Below are 16,945 nucleotides of genomic sequence, written 5' to 3' on the forward strand. Positions count from 1 at the left end.
TAAATAGAACTAGAAAGTAAATTAGATAAAAATCTAGCAAAATAGATACTGATACAGTACAACTTTATGTTTTTCACAGTAGCAATTAAAGATTACTTTTGAAATATCATGTTTGAAAAGCAAATCGCCTTCAAAAGCATTTTTTTCAGCAATATAAACACATATATATTTTTACCTTTTTAACACCCGGTTAGTATGTTAGTATCTTTTAAGCCTGTTTGTATTTGGCTTTAAACTTGCTATTATTGTTAAACAACACTTTGCTAGAACCGCCCAGCATACATAAATTACAATCATCTCTACTGAGGATCAATTATAAGAATCAGTAATTATCTGTCCGCACCCGACAGAAAGGGTGTCCGCTCGTAGCTTGCAAGCGTACCTCTTTCTTCTCACTCCATTCTTTTCAACGTCTTATAAACTCAAGGTTATTTCTGTTCCCTTAAACGGTACAATGTTAGGCGATGTTATTCCCTGGGGCCTACGGAAAGAAAGGGAAAAAGAGCGCACAAAAAGTCGGCGTAAGAGATGAGAGTGAGAACACTCCAACACACAGGAGCGGAGAAGGAGCTCGCAAGCAAGACAGTGTGTACAAGTGGATTCGTAAATTGTTGTCATAATTTCACCCGAGCAACAATGAGCGAAATAACAGAAAAGCTCTCCCACCACGGGGAGCTTATGATGGATTCGTGCAACAGCTAGCAGGCACGCGTGCGACCCAACAACGCGCAAGCCAACCATCCAGTGGTTGGTGGTGGTGGTGGTGGTGGTGATGAAGAAACATAAATTCATCTACAACTTCACCCGCCCATTGCCCTGCTCGCAACTGTTGCCCCCATTGCAGTCACAACTACTGTCCATTGCTCAGCTGCTTTCCAATGGGACGAAGGGTAAAAACGGCCTCAGTTCTCTCTCTCTCTCTCTCCGGCGGACTGTGAATGCTGGACAAATGCGATTCAGTTGTGGATGGGGCCAGGGTTTCGGGATAGTTTTCTGAATATATTATAACTTTGTCCCGCTCCTTTGCCTTCCTCCCCCATTTGCCCCAAACCACCGACCAGCATTTGCATACATACCCCCACCGGAGTTGGAGTTGCGGTCGGGATCGAATGGTACGGAACATAAGCCGCCAGTGTAACGCGAACGTTGGTGCCTCGTGAACATTGGTTTTCCCGCATGTCATCCCGTCATCAAAACACGCTAACTTCCGTTTTGATGATACCGTTACTGTTTACGATCGGTGGTGTGGAAAACGTATTTCGCATTGTTTTAAGTCGACGGTTGTTAAGAGTATGTTCTTGCGAAAAAGAAGGACTTTAAATCGAGGAAAAGCCCTTTCGTTCACGCTCCCGCGTGTAGGTAGGTTTCCAATGCAACGGTCGCGGAGCCGGAGGTTTATGACGTGCATGTACACTTGCTTGGAACCATTCGTCTAATAGTAGATTGAATGTAAACAGTACAGAATATGATGCTTTTATTTTATTTCATAATTTTCCTTTATGGCAACTGACGCCGAGAAAAAATTAACTTATAGTATTCTTCTCATGTTTTTTTTTTATACTCTTAAGTTTATCATAACCTTTGCAAATGAAGTTTATCTGTTGTGAAATGATGATCAGATTGTGAGAGTTGGTCTTGTTAATTTTATCTAATCTATACTATTTTAATCTATTCTTGTTAATTCTATCATTTAATTGCAAATAAATCAAAATAGTTTGCTCATCAAGGATGCTCGTTTTAAATTTTAAATTGTGTAAACAGTTTTTTTTTCGTTTTGAACTGATGATTGTATTTTAGTGTAACGTGTTCCCAATGGTGTAACCTTCTACATTTTTGTTCAAACAAATGTTTTGTTCAGGCTTAGGCACGGAAGCCCTGCCAGTTGATTCGTGTTTAACGAAACACGAAGATCATTCGTTGAGTTCGGAGCGTTCGGGCACGATCGATTAGTTTATAAGTATAAGTGAATTGCGTGAAATAAACTCTCTTCTAATTGTGCAATACAAGGAACAACACCCGGTAATTATAAAACGCTAGAAAAAGTTACACCGAAACGCGAAAGAACATTATCCGAAATCGTAAGATTGAACATGTTTATTGGTATCTTTTTCTCTTTTTGTCGCAATAGGACGTCTTTCCTAGACGACAAACTTACATTCCATCAACATCTTGAAAGTCTTGTCAATAGAGCTACCAATACTCTGGATTCGAGTAACCGCTGGACCGCCGGTTGGACGGTTGGAAGACTGGAAAAAGTGCAAAATCGTTTCACTAGAATGGCTTTTTGACCGCATGCAGATTCAAATCATCGCAAGCCTTGTTATGACACTTAATTTTGCATGTTAGGCATTGATTCTCTGGTGATCCGACGTAATGCAGCACACGCACGCTTCATCTCCAAAATTCTGGATGGCAGCATTGACGCACCGGCACTCCTGGGATCACTGGAATTGTATGCACCTGCACACGTCAGTTAAGAGTGCGGAATACTTTGAATGACATTTTCGTCGTACTGTGTTCAGATGCAACGTCCCTTTCCTTACTTGTATTCGCGCATTTGATCAAGCTTCCTTCTTCTCTTCTTCCCTCACTCTTAGCGTTCATAACGGCTCTCGTTATAGAGATTATGATTACCCTTTCTTGTTACGGTTCAGGATACTATGACTTCACTGACTAGTTTTTAAGTTGGTATTTCATTTGATATAACACAGGTAAGGATATTGTTTAACCTCTCTAGGCTGACAAACGAAATAAATTGAAATTGATATTGACTAAAAATGACTAAAAAAAATCATAGCAAGAACTCCTTTCCACAAATTTGATGCTACACCGATGTTGCTTTGTAACAAGGACGATATGCTTCACATCGGTTTAAAATGTCTTAAATACTCAAACATCTTTTAAACCAACTCCAAACACTACAACAAACCATGTGCCATATGTTCACCTGTTTCATTTTCATTTCAAATAAAAAAAGCTACCCGTCATCAGCGGGGTTTATGATTCGATTCCACCGATTGAGTTGTCCCAAAACTTTGCACAATCGTAACAAACAATTAAGCCCACACACTCGGGCGGAATGGAGTTCCCTTCTCAACCTACACAAAAACCCGTGCAGTATGATGGTCACGTACGAAGGCTTCCAGCTGTGTGCAAAGCAACCCGACCCGAAACAGTTGCTACGGGTATGACACGTGGTTCTGCCGCCTCTCTCGTCAAACCTCCAGTTTTTTTTCAAAAACTCCATCACCCGTCACTCGACTCACAATGGCGATGGTGACAATGTGCGTTACACACACACACCCTGTGTGTGCAATCATACTTCAATCAGGTCAATCGATTAAATCAATCAGGACGGCTGATTGGTTTCACCGGCCACCCCAGGAGTGTGTTCCGCAACAGTGTAAAACTCGTGGCGCACAAAGCTTCTCACACGTACGTGCGCCGGGCCCGTACAGACCCAGTAGAGTTAATAAATTCAGCAAATATTCGCAAGCTCACCAGGCACCAACAATAAACCTCGCGCTCGAATGGATGAAGTGGTTTGCGGGCGAGGTACAAACAAAAATTGATGAAAAGTAATGTTGGCTCGCGATACACCCGCTGGTGCAAGGTGTAAACGAAATGGTGTTAAAATAAATCGATGCGGTAAAAATAAAGACGGAGAACGACGAACAGCCCGGACGTAGCGTAACGAATGTGGCACATTGTGTTTTGCGCGCCTTCATTATGTCTGCGTTGTTATACGGGTGGCGTGGAAAAGCGTGCAAAACGACAATTGTGTTTGAAAGTTGCTCGAATTAATTTAAGACCGTACGGAAATGGAACCATTTCCTTCACTGTTTTCTTGTTTCTACTTAACCAATGCTTCCAAACCACGTGCTTGATAGGTGTATTTTAGGCTCGATAAAGTACTTTAATCCATCGTAAGCTTTTTGGCCTGGTTTCGCAAGGTGGGCGATGCTGAGAATTTCGTTTTATTTTCAGCAAACCATAATATTGTTCCCGAAAAAGAGAAAACAATTACCAAATTTCTTTTACGTTCCGCACTCCCACCACCATCACCAAAGGGAAGGAAGTAAAATATTTGCTTATGCACAAGCCACGTGCCAGGGTTTGTAGAGTAAATAATTGCACAAACAACCATGCAAATAGTACGTGTTTGTGGCAGGGATGTGGAAAACTCATACAGTTTACGCATGTGCCTCGGTGGGAAAAGGACAATCATACGTGATCGGCGGAAGGTTTCTTGGGACGGATAAAAACCCTTCAGGATGTAAGCAGGGATTTTTCGGGGTTTGACAAGACATTTTTTAAGGGTGTTATGTGACGGGCATTATGTACATAGTGTAGTAATGTAAGGAGTTTGATAGGAGACCACCAATTCTAGTCCAGTTAAATAATCAGGAGCATGTTATTAGCAGCATTAAACATACCCCAAATAACGTGTTTAGGAGAAAATAGGGCCGAAACCGTAATAATTTTAATATAAACACGAATTAAAAATATCATGCCTGGGAAAGGAAACAGGCAATAGCAAAATGTGTTGATTTTATTAAATAAAATCATCTTAAATAGAGCACTAAACCCAATCGATAGTCAAATAGGAATGTATCACTTCACATAGTAAGATTTTTTCAGTTTATTTTTTCTTTGCATTTCAATATTGTATAAAAAAGTTATAATTTTCACAATAAAGCTTTTGTTAACCCTTTTCATTTATTACTAACTATATTCGTTTAATGTATACATTTAATTATATGAGTTATATAGCATATCGTTTGAAAATAAGTTAATTGTTCACGATAAAATGAAACTTATCAACTGAAATCATAGTGATAAGCGATTATGTTATAGTATTACTTTGCCTACATTATGTAGCCTTTTAGTCAAAAAAGAAAAACAATAAAATACAAAAAACAAGCAGCGTTTATAATATAATGCAACGAAAAAATATTGCCATAAGATAAAAGAACACATTATCGAATTTTAGACTATGAAAAACCCCACTGTTGAATAGAACTTTATAGGTTTAACGGCCGATAGCTGAATGATACACTATTTCACATCGACTTGTTGATCGCTTGAAGGCGCATTGTTTGGGTTGGCCCATTCAAACGAAACTGTTCCTTCAGTTATCTCGAGAATCCATACAAAGCGTTTTTCCCTTCAAAACCTAACGAGTAATCCTTTTTATGCGATACTCGCCGGTTATCGTGACATTCGTAAAATAATGAAAAGTTCGTTGAATTAAAAAGATTAAAAGGTCATAGTCTTAACCCTAAAAGCACATTTAACAGAGATTTGCTTTTAAACATAAAAGCTTGTTTTTCAAATATTGAATTTTATAACGAATTTATTTTATGATCTTTTTCTCCGTTCGTATGCGGATCCCAAACTATGTACTTTTTTCAATTTCACACTAAGAAACACATCCATACTTAATATTATCGACACTCGATAGTCTGAATTTAATTTAAATTGTTAAAATGGAATTTAAATGCTGACATTAATAAACTTTCCTTTGATGGCATTAATTCTACCATAAAACTCATCGAACTGTTTTTCACCTTTCACTACTGCTGCTTATCAATGCTAGGCACCATCAACACACACACATACACACTCGAAGCGGGATCTCTTATGCACCCTAATCCCATCAAAAGCGCGCATTTTGTTACATTTCAAACGGCGCTATTTGTTCGACGGTAGCAACACGTTTGTTAGTGTCATTTAAAATCGATTCAACCATCTTGAGGTTTTGTCTGCTCCCTTTGTTGTTGTGTGTGTAATTAAATTGCACAGTTTGTATCCGAGCCCCCAAAACGTGTGGGACGTTGCAGACGCTTCGTTTTGATTCGTTTGCTCGAATAAACCTTTCGCAAAAATATGTTTGCCTATTGAGCAAATTGAATTATCCCATTTTCGACGATGCGGGTGACAACGAAGGCTTAGCGTAGAGTATAATTTTCGCACTAATTAATTTAAAATATGTTGAATGATTTCGCAACAGCTTTCATCTCGTTTTTTCTAGCAACCTTTTTAATTCAACTAAAAAATGGTACGAGTGTTTGAACCTAAAGCGTCATGTTTTTCCTACAATCGAGCTCTGCTTATTTTGATGCTGCACGATTATCGCACATGATCGAGGTGAACCAATTTCTAGGCGTTTGCTAAGCGCTGCTAATAAATATGTAAGCAGCTTACGCCTGATTCATGAATTTTGCTGCTCTGGATCGATTTTTCCACCCTACCATCCCTTTTTTAGCCTTCGACAGTCGGTTTATGGATGAAGCTGCACAAAACTAAATGTGCAATAGGTGGGTGCTGAGTGTTGAAATGCCATTCAGGCCCACACAAACAAACAGATGGTGAAAACACTCAGCACGCGTACAAAAAGGTACGCTGAAATGTGAGATTTGCACATGCGATTACACCGATAGGGGTTCCCACATCCAGCTCCCGGGCGCCACCCGTCAGAGCCCCGCTGAAACCCGAACCTACCTTGGCTTGAATGGCCCCAAAAGTTTGACCATAAAGTTCTGCCTGATTAGATCATTTGGAAAACCTCGGCTCATCTTTCCAATCACCTCTCTCTCTCTCTCTCTGCTCCAAACCCCCTCTCAGACGAGTTGGCATGGTGGCACTTTTCAATAACTCATAGGCGTATCGTTCGGGTTTTGCGGGCACGCGGGGTTTGGTGTTTGTTTGCCCCGGTGGTGTTTGTATGCGTGTGACCTTTTGTTTTGCAGCTAATCAATAAACACACAAACAGAATAAAACAACACAAAAGCAAGGGGTAAAGGGGACCACGGGGTAGAAGTTAGCAGAAAGTTGATCCACAACGGTACGGGACCAGTTGCTGCTGCGAATTGGATTGTGCCCGATAGGGGTGTTTGGTTTTGGGCGAGCCGCCAACGAAACCCACGCATGGAGGGGGCATTTTTTTCTGTCCAGGGAAAACTTTTCACATCACTTTTGGAGACTGCACGCTTGGGGTAGGGAAAGAAAGCAAGAAGATGGTAACTAAATGCTAACGGTAGAGATAAGCAGACAGAAGATGAGCAATAATGGAGACGCCTGATCTTTTACTCGGACATTGACGGCCGATCGATCATCATTATGTGTGCTTCGGACGGGTGTGATAGCGGAGATATTTGGCGCGTGTTTGCATAAAAGTCATATATAAGAAGATGAAAGTCGAATACATTGACGGCGCAGATTTTTCCTTATTTTGTCTCAGTATTTTTTTTTTCTATTTTATTTCCACGGTTTTCCAGGGGTTCTCATAGTTTGAAATTTCTTTGATTCTTTCTTATGAGAAGTGAACTTTATATGAGGGGAATGAGACTCTATGGTGTCCTTTTCTGATAGGTTCATTGAAAATTGCTATTGGATTTGTCCAAAACGCATTCTATAAAGACAAATTCCAATCACATACAGTCCATTTCAAATAAGAAAGAGTGAAGAAAGTGTCCCTCAACTATGAGAACTGCTGGAAAAACCTGTAACTATATCAATAAAATGCATATTCATCATCGTGCTTAAAAATTGTGATGTGAATGATTTACAACAATAAACAATGTCGAGATAGAGATCTTCATTTAAATACTGAAGTAATGACAAGGAATTTCAAATTATGGGGGCCTTCACGATTCTAGTTAGTTTTTTGTATGGGGTTTAACAGTTGGAGGCTGAAATCATGTAAACAATCCATACAAAACCACACAAAAAACTAGCCTGCGATTTTCAGTCTAGAAAATTTTAGCCTAAAAGCTAGAATTAGATTCGAGTACCTGCTCGAAAACACAGGTTTGTTTACATTTATCCCAAGGTGCATTAAAGAAACCAGGTGATCGAATCTGGAATCAAAGTGTATGTAGTCCAGGTGGTCTCATAGCATTTTTTATAACCAAATTTGAATAAAACTTTTTGACTGGATGGGTGAACATTTTTGTTCAAACAAGCTTTCTGGAGACTTGACGAATATTCAAAACACTCTTAAACCCTTAATTCAGAAGCAGAAGCGATAAAAATCAGCCTTCTAAATTCATACACCTTGGGATAAGTTTACCTGTATATTATACTCACTTAGATAGCTGCTCGAAAACTGCTATACAATGCAAACAGCTGACAGGCTGAAATTTCAGCCTACGAGCTTCAAACGGAAAGGGCCCCTATATTGGACTTTCTTAGTTTCATCCTTTTTAAATAAATTAAAAAATAATAAATAAATTAATTAATAATAACTTAAAAAATAAATAAAATAAAACATAGAATCGTATAAATAATAAACATAATGTTAAACCTGACATCCTGCAGATTAATCCAAACTACACGATTTAGCATTTAGTCGTAACACACTCCAAACTCCAACAACGAACAAAACACAATTATTAGTGTCTGTTTTAATACGGCTGCTTCACGACCAGTTCATTTTTTCTGTTGTTCCACAGTTGACAGTTGCCAGACACTTCTGTGCGGACCAGACCAGTAACGACACGAAAGTTTGCTAGACACATTTGTCGACTCGACAGTGCGTTATTGTTCGTTTCCAGCGTAACTGAAACAGCTGCGCGCAGACACAAACACACACACACACATACACACAGCCCCGCAGGTCAAATCGTTCTTGTTTTCTTGCGCTATTAGTTTGTTTCCCAGCAACACGTTTTGGGCAAAGTTCAAATCAAAGCCATTGCAACAACTCAATCAGTGTGATTTTGATGATGGTTTTTTTGTAAAATGTAATTTATGCTTCTAATTTCACAGGTTGCGTTAATGAGTTGTGTCATTGTTACATCTTTTGTTGACTGTAGACTGTACACATAATTCATTAAACATGGTGATATTAGAAGAATTATCTCTTTCGTATGGCAATGTCAGCTCAATCAGAATAAAATTCTTTTATTTATGATTTATGATTGAGTCATTTTTGCTTTAAAAAAATCCGAATAATGCTGAGCTGATACTTCAAATCCTTAAAGAGAATGAGAACAAGAGAAATGATGTTTAGAAAAGTTCTTTATAATTCCAAAGCATACACAATCTTTCCTATTGCACCGAACCGATCATACCGATCTCCATCCAACCCGTTCGAAAGCTTCACTAACATGCAATACACTTCTCCCGGGATGAAAGTGATTTGCTTCGTCTTTACTAAACAAAGAACGCATCACGTACACACACACACACACACACACGAACCTATACGAAACATCGAACACAACAAAAACTGACCGCCGAAAAAGTCAAATTCACGGTCGTGGGCGCTCGACAGCAGCACAAGGTAGAGCGCGTTACTGAGACGCTGCACGCTGCCATTGTCCCTGCTGCGTTTCCTTCAATGGCAGAGCGGACCACGTCTACCACACCACTCCATACTCTCCCCTCCCCTCGCCCCCCAAACGGCTAGAAGAAAGTGGGGGAGCAACTGTTTATTTTTAATTTCCCCGGTGCTCTATTTATTCTGGACAGTCCCGCGCTACTACCCCGCCATCATCGGTTCATCGGATCGTCGTCGCTGAATGTACATTTAGTCGTTGACGGTCACCGGTCGGCTGGTGTTGTTATGTGCGTCACTTGTGCCAAATTATCCATCTCTTCCGGTATCACACGCCGAGGGGGTATACCCGATTCGTAAGAGAGAGAGCAAGTGAGGTAAAAAAAAACGACACATTCGTCTGCAGTCAGTAACCTCTGACGGACTGTTCCATCATCATTATTGTTATTATCAGCATTATTATTATTATTATCACCACCATCGACTGTCTGTCCCACTTTATGCTATGTGGGCTGACTGTCTCCTTTTTTTGGTTTTACTCCCTTTGCACACCCGTAACGTAAACCCCGTTTCCCGGTGGGCCTCTGGAGTCCAGAAATTATACAGCAGAAAAATCAACTAATGAGGATCGGTTTTATTGCGTGTCTATTTTTTGTTTGTTTTGTTTTTGTTTCGTTGTTTTAACTTTCCTCTTTTGCCTAGGTTTGATACATCCACACTTTCCCAACTTTCGCTATCTTTATGTGTTATTTTCGCCTCCCTTCCCGTTAACTTTTCCTTTCTCTTAACCATGTAGTCCCCCAACCAACACTTACGTTCTCATTTATGCGAGCTGTGTATTTGCTGCTGCTTTAGAGATCATTACGGTTTGTTTCGGTTTGTCCACTGCTGGGTCAGACGAAGGGGGAGTTGACAACAAAAAAACAGGAGACAGTACCCAGTTGTTGCTTACTTGCCAAAAGGCAAAGTAATTAAATTTCACACTTCACACAGTGGAGCCGGTAATGACTTCACCCTCCGGCGGTGATCACCGGCAGGACCGGAAGTGAAGGGTCAACTTGTTTTTTCTTCGTTTTTTTGTCACACTTCAATCTTCAAAACCACACAAACACACACTCACACCAAAGAACATCAGCGGCCGAGTTTCGTTTATAGGTCGGTTAAATGCTTTTTTGCTTTCACCAAAACAAAAACCCCGAGCCGCAATGTTTTCTGCTCCACGTTTTAAAGCTACCGCAAAGACCCTTCTCACACACGCACGCGTCAACAACCGCACACGAACGAACCCAGCCCAGAGGGATGCTGCTGAGACACGCGCGGTGTTACTCCTGAACCGTTTCCGGTGTGGCCCGGTGTTCGGCAAAAAGGCGTCCGTTCGCGCCGTCTTTCACCGAATGACTGAGCCGGCATTTGTATGCCGGGATCGCCAGGACCAGACTGCTCGGAAGCGGGTTTTGTTTTGGTCCGAGTTCGGCGTGCGGCGTACGAACGCGGCTTGTGCCGAACGGTCGGATGAACCCGGCAACAAAGAGGTTGCCTCGTGCCTTGGCCGTGGGAATGCGAATGCGCATGGATGCACTTGAAAAGGGCCGAAGCGGGACGGCAAACCGGCGAGCTGGTTGTTTATCGCCGGAAAATGATTCACATCGGTTTTTTGGGGGTGGGAGGCGAGACGGAAGGGGCGTGTGTGCGTGGTTGGCACGACAAAACTTGCTAATGGATTTTCACGGTACTGGCTGCTGCGGAGGGCACAGGGTGAAGTAATATGGATTGGAAAGTGGGGGAAAAACTTGCCGCACCAAGCGGACAGCAATAACAAAGGTTGCCGGTTGACGATGGATGAATGCCCGGCACGAGTTCACTCCCGGCTAGTAACGGTGCATATGAGGCGGTGGTATGAGATCATGAACTCATGAACGGTGTGGTGTGTTGTTAATTATCACTGTAAAACAATCGATTGGAAAATATTTTATTGCTTTTCTGAGACATAAAATAATGTTTAATATTTAAAAATAATGCTTTGGCAAACTATCTAAGCACCTCAAAATTATACTTATCTTTACCATTTTAAAGCAAATTTACTTTACTTTTTATGAATATTGTCCAAATAGTTTTATTATTAATGTTATTGATTATTTATACTTTTTATTACCTTTTTTATAACTACCTTTGATTGTAAGTTACGTTACGATGACCTTTAATTCGGCCCCTAAAGGGTAATATTTATCAAATTTAAATTATTTTAAAAATTGTTCTTATGGTCCTGACATTACACCGTTTTTGAGCCCAAGTAAACAATGTTAAGGCGTCATCCATCAATTATGTAACGTTGATAGTGGGCGGAGGGGATGTCGTCAATTACGATTTGTTACAGTCCATTCGAGGCTTGTAGCCATGACGGGCATGTTATTGAGTCTTTCGAGTTGACCACCTTCGCGGTTATGCCGGTCTAAAAAATATCACCCCTCTTTTTATGTACAGTCTGCTCCCGAGTTACGCGATTTGTGCGTTCCCGAGGAATCCGCGTATCTCAAATATCAGCGCGGTTTTCGGCCAAAATTGGGTTTTTGGCCATGCGTAACATATTAAACATCACATGTTATGTGAAATAGAATAATCAATTTGATGATGATACATCATCTAAAGCCAAAGAAACATAGGGGGCCTTCACGATTCTAGTTAGTTTGTTGTATCGAGTTTGACAGTTGGAGGCTGAAATCATGTAAACAATCCATACAAAACCACACAAAAAACTAGCCTGCAATTTTCAGTCTAGAAAATTTTAGCCTAAAAGCTAGAATTAGATTCGAGTACCTGCTCGAAAACACGGTGTTGTTTACATTTATCCCAAGGTGCATTAAAGAGATCAGGTGGTGGAATCTGGAATCAAAGTGTATGTAGTCCTGGTGGTTTCATAGCATTTTTTCATAACCAATTTTGAACATCACTTTTTGGCAGAACGGGTGAAAACTTTTTCTCAAACAAGCTTTCTGGAGGCTTGACGAATACTCAAAACACTCTTACTATCTTCATTCAGAAGCAGAAGCGATAAAAATCAGCCTTCTAAATTCATAAACCTTGGGATAAGCCCACCTGTATATTATACTCAATTAGATAGCTGCTCGAAAGCTGCTATACAATGCAAACAGCTGATAGGCTGAATTTTCAGCCTACGAATTTCAAACGGAAAGGGCCCCATAGATAGAAAGATAGGAAAGATAGACATATTTATGGAGGACCGGAAACATGGCATGATGAAAATCGCTTCTGATGATGGTAATGCAAGTACATTTAAAACCGTGCTGAGGATCCAATTATCAGAATCTTTTTGAATTTGATTACTGCATGGGACAACATTTCTTTATGCAAAATATAATGAATTTTTTTTTGGTTAATTTTAAAAATATTGAATATACCAGAATAAAGTAAAAAAAACCTATCTGTAACGTAATTTGGGGGATGGATGGTTTCTTCCAACGTTACAGTTTGTTACACTAGGGGTGTGGGGGTCGACAATTTGCAATTGTTTGCGTTACGTAATTGATGGATGACGCCTAAGGAGCTTTTGTACACAGTTCAAATATATTTAAACATTTGACGGGAATTCTGTTGCCTTTCTGAGCATTGTTCAATCTAAACTAAACATTTGCTTTTCCTAATATTAACGTACGTTTGTATTACGCAGCTACGTTTCTTTGGTGTTTATTTTGTTCATATTGAATTATTTGGAGCTTCATTTTAAATCATTTTGTACTAATTTAATAGTCAACGATTAATGTTAAAGGTATCGGGATAACTTATAGGCCAAAAATCTAAACTCTATACAGCAAACGGATCAACGTGGAGGTTTCACTTGTTTAGTTACGAATGAACGAAGTTCAGATAGGCATCCGATGTTGGTTGTCAAATGTTTACTTACTGTTGAACTATGTTCAAAAGCAGCTTAACATTGTTTATTTGGGCTCGAAAACGGTGTATCAAAACTGTTTTTCCCATGGCAATCATGCTGAATGTAACCGCATATCCATACTTGTATACGACTTGAAGTTGATCGTCTTTTAAGGGATATTCAGCGTTGCTAATGTTATTATCAATAAACTTCCATTAATTCTAGTATTTTGGAGTCTGCAAAAATCAAATAAAACATACCCCCAAACATTGACAGACCACTGTCTACGTTCTCCGCAACTCCTCAATTGGATGAACACAACACCAGACTCTTGTTTGCGCGACTACATCGTGCTTATAGCATGTTTTACTCCTCTTCATCAAACGAACGATCCACGCTAGACGGTGGAAGTTTGCGTGAAGAGTTTTGCCCATTTTGCGCTGCATTTTCCACCCGATCTACCCGCACACCACCATCCAACGATGGATGAAACTCACAAAACAGTAACATACATCCGCCCAGAAAGAGAGAGAGAGAGAGACCGATGGAACGTTACACAGCAAAGAGATGGCAAGGTGGTGAAGCAGCGTGCCTGTATGCTTGCACCGAACAACATCAACAATAAGCAGCAAAATCAAATAAACAGCTCGCTGCAATGGTTTGCAAATGCACCATCATCTTCCCCATGGTGAAGCGTGTTACATCCCGTGTTGTTGTGGAAGGCAGGGTAGAGGGAAAAGTTTTCCAACAGCACATTTTTAGCACAAAGAAATCAAGGGCATTCTTTTCTACGCTGTCGCTCTCTCTCTCTCTCTCGCACTCCGCAAAGTTTAGCTTCTCTTATCATCGTGTGGCAAGCGGAAGTGGAAACAATATTCAATCAAACAAAGTTTTTCCCCGATATGAAGTTATGGCCGTGCAGCCTGTTAAAGCGTGCTCGTATCGCACACATTCCCCTTCTGTGATGGATTTATTAGAATAATTAATTATGAGTTAAGCTGCCCGGATGCTCCTAATCGATCATCTTCTCCGATCATAACAAGCATTTATGGGGCTGCTCTAAAACGGTACAGAAACGGCGAACGTGGTGGGCATACTGCTCGAGATACAGCCATGAGAAGATTTAATAAACAAACCATGCTTTTATGGGTTGGATGGGATGGGTTAGCCTACGATGTGACCGTGCCGGATCGTTTCTGCACAAGACAACAACTCACCATAGAGCTTTGGCTACCAATTTCCAAGACATTTCCACACTAATGATAGCGCAACATGGCAGCGAAGCATATTCCGATTTATGCCGGTGCATAAATTGCACGCCGTACAATCAACTGTGCAAGTCCGTATGAGCCAGAGAACCGGGGCAGCTGCAGCTGCCAACCGAACCACAATCATTAATAATATTTGCTATTAATCTCCACACACACAACTGTATGCACCACGCAGCAGGGACGAACTTGAAACGCAATCACCACCAATCAATCCGTTCGATTTGGAGTAATTTAATTGTTATTAATTCAATGAAATGGAATGCATTTTATTGGCTTTGTAGGCGTCCCACACACACACCCACACACCGTGACCGTTTCGCAGCAGCGCAGCTCCAGGGTAAGGGTGTGTGTGGGAAACCCCGTTCAACGGCAACGGTGCAACGGGTTGCATGCAACTTAATTTACTTTTACGAGTCATGTAATTTTCCCGGCAGCAGATTAGATTCCGAGCTGCGAGCGTGTGCTGCTTGTGCTTCCGTTCGCTTCATTCCTTGTGGAGCGTTTGCCGGGTTCCGTGGACGGATGAAATGTTTTGGTGCGACATGCGACAACATTAAGCTTGGGCGGATTTTTTGCCCCGAGAATGTTTGTCCCGTCTGGCAAGCAAACAGTTTACAGAACTGCCGCTGTTTCGGGCGCGCGCGTCCTTCTACTTGTTCCGATAGTTTCCAGTGTCGAAGCGGACCGGTGTGAGTTTGACTCTTTGTTTTTTTTTCGCGTCATAGTACACAGTAGACTTTGTGGGTTTGCTCTAAGCCTGCCTGTCCCACGCTTACAGCTGATTCGAATCAACGTGCGAGCAGCGATCCATCTTGTCAATAGCACGAAGAATCAAAAGGCAAGCGTCCCCAAAACTGTGCGTCCCGTGGCCGGTAAACATAAAGACTATCCATATCCTTGTAGAATTATAGATTAAGATAAACACGGTTGAGCACTGACGGACGGCCAACGGCCAGGAACTGGCAGCATCACCGCGTGTTTGCCCTTCCGACACAAAGAAAGGACAAACACACGGACAGCTTATCGTATCGATCAGGATACGTCTGGATGGTACCAAAAAAACAAAGAGCGCAAGCAGTTCCGTTTTAAACGTGTCTCGCTGCCAGTTTCCGAATTCCGTACACCGGGTACCCGGGTACGGCATAAAGGAAGGAGTTGCTTTCGACGTTCGATGCCACAATTCAACGGTGTCCTCGTGCCGGATTTTGGATTTTATCGTCACCGGTTTGTTTGTGGGTCGTGCGTGCGGTAAGGTGCAAGGTGTCCGTCACAACACACCGTTTATGTAGTTCATGCTATGGGACAAAGAGCAACACACACAACAGGGCATACAACAGGAGCTGACATTTGACCGGTGATTTTTGCGACGTCGACAGCTCGTCAAAACGGGAAGGGAATTGCACCAAACCGCCAGGAAACTACCAGGTGAGACCAACCTTCGCTTTGTGGCGTCCCAGGATGTCCTCGCAAATCTATGCCACCGTCCAACAAGGGAGGCAATGATTTATGCCGTACCGCTCAGACGACTTTAAAAGTGTGCTCAAGATTTAAAAAGAACATGGCAAAACGACCACCTTTTATTGCTCGATAACCTTAATGGTGCATAATGGAACAGCTTTCGCTAGCCCTTTCCCTTCGTTCGGCGCGTTGTTGCGGGCAAAGCGACGGGATATAAAGATGAACAAGGCACTTTTGTGATGGGTATGGAGATAATCTTGCGTCCTGCGGGATGTACGGTCCCCGCAGGAGCCTTTCCTCAAATAAATATTATTCAGAAAAGCAAGATATTGACCTCGATCATTCGCTTCCCACCATGCAAGGCAAGGCAGATATCGTTATTAAAGTTGTATAAACGCAGCAGATTCTGCCATATTGGATACTTATTGGGGTAAAGAGTATAGCAGCTCCAGCGTTCCTTTGCCACGACATATTAACCTCACCGGGAACCGGGACGGATTAGCCGGCAGCAATGCGACCAAAATCCAAACCGCCAGCACGAGACGACTGAACCCCACCACCACCCCCAATCCGATTATTGGTTTGGCTTACTTTCTCTAACTTTCAGCGCTCTAAGGTAGTTACGTTTGCGATTTGCTTACCGGAAGAGAACTAACGCGTATAGTTGATGGGGGGGGGGGGCGGACGATGGAGTGCATTTTATTATTCCAATTCGCTAGCAGAAATTCCTGCTCAAATCCCAAAAGAAAGCAAAGATATGCAATAAAATTCACTTTTGTCTGTTTGTGTGTGTGTGTGTGTGATTCACTCTTCACGTTTGAATGCGTCTTTGTGAGGGTGAAGGAAAAAGTTCCATAGCGTATTTGAAACGTGTTGTTCCGCCGAAATCGTAAATGGGGCCAGATTTTTACGACGGTTGCATACTTTCCGGGGTTTATAACCAACGAATGGTTACGTAGAGCATTTTTTATAGTTTAAATCATATAAATCTTTTTTTTTAACGTCACACATGGTTGAAAACACCAAAACCATTTGCTACGAATA

General features: G+C 41.4%; 1 protein-coding gene across 1 annotated transcript in view; it reads right to left on the reverse strand.

Moving 5' to 3' along the window:
• Nucleotides 1-10,721, reverse strand: part of LOC1277026 (uncharacterized) — a 64,768-nt gene extending 54,047 nt beyond the window's left edge. The window contains exon 1 of the mRNA XM_061649530.1: nucleotides 10,099-10,721. The gene's annotated coding sequence lies outside the window, so the exon portion shown is untranslated. The remainder of the gene's footprint in view (nucleotides 1-10,098) is intronic.
• Nucleotides 10,722-16,945: the final 6,224 nt, after the last annotated feature.

This window comes from Anopheles gambiae, chromosome 2 (assembly GCF_943734735.2).
Source record: "Anopheles gambiae chromosome 2, idAnoGambNW_F1_1, whole genome shotgun sequence".
NCBI classification, from domain to species: Eukaryota; Metazoa; Arthropoda; class Insecta; order Diptera; family Culicidae; genus Anopheles; species Anopheles gambiae.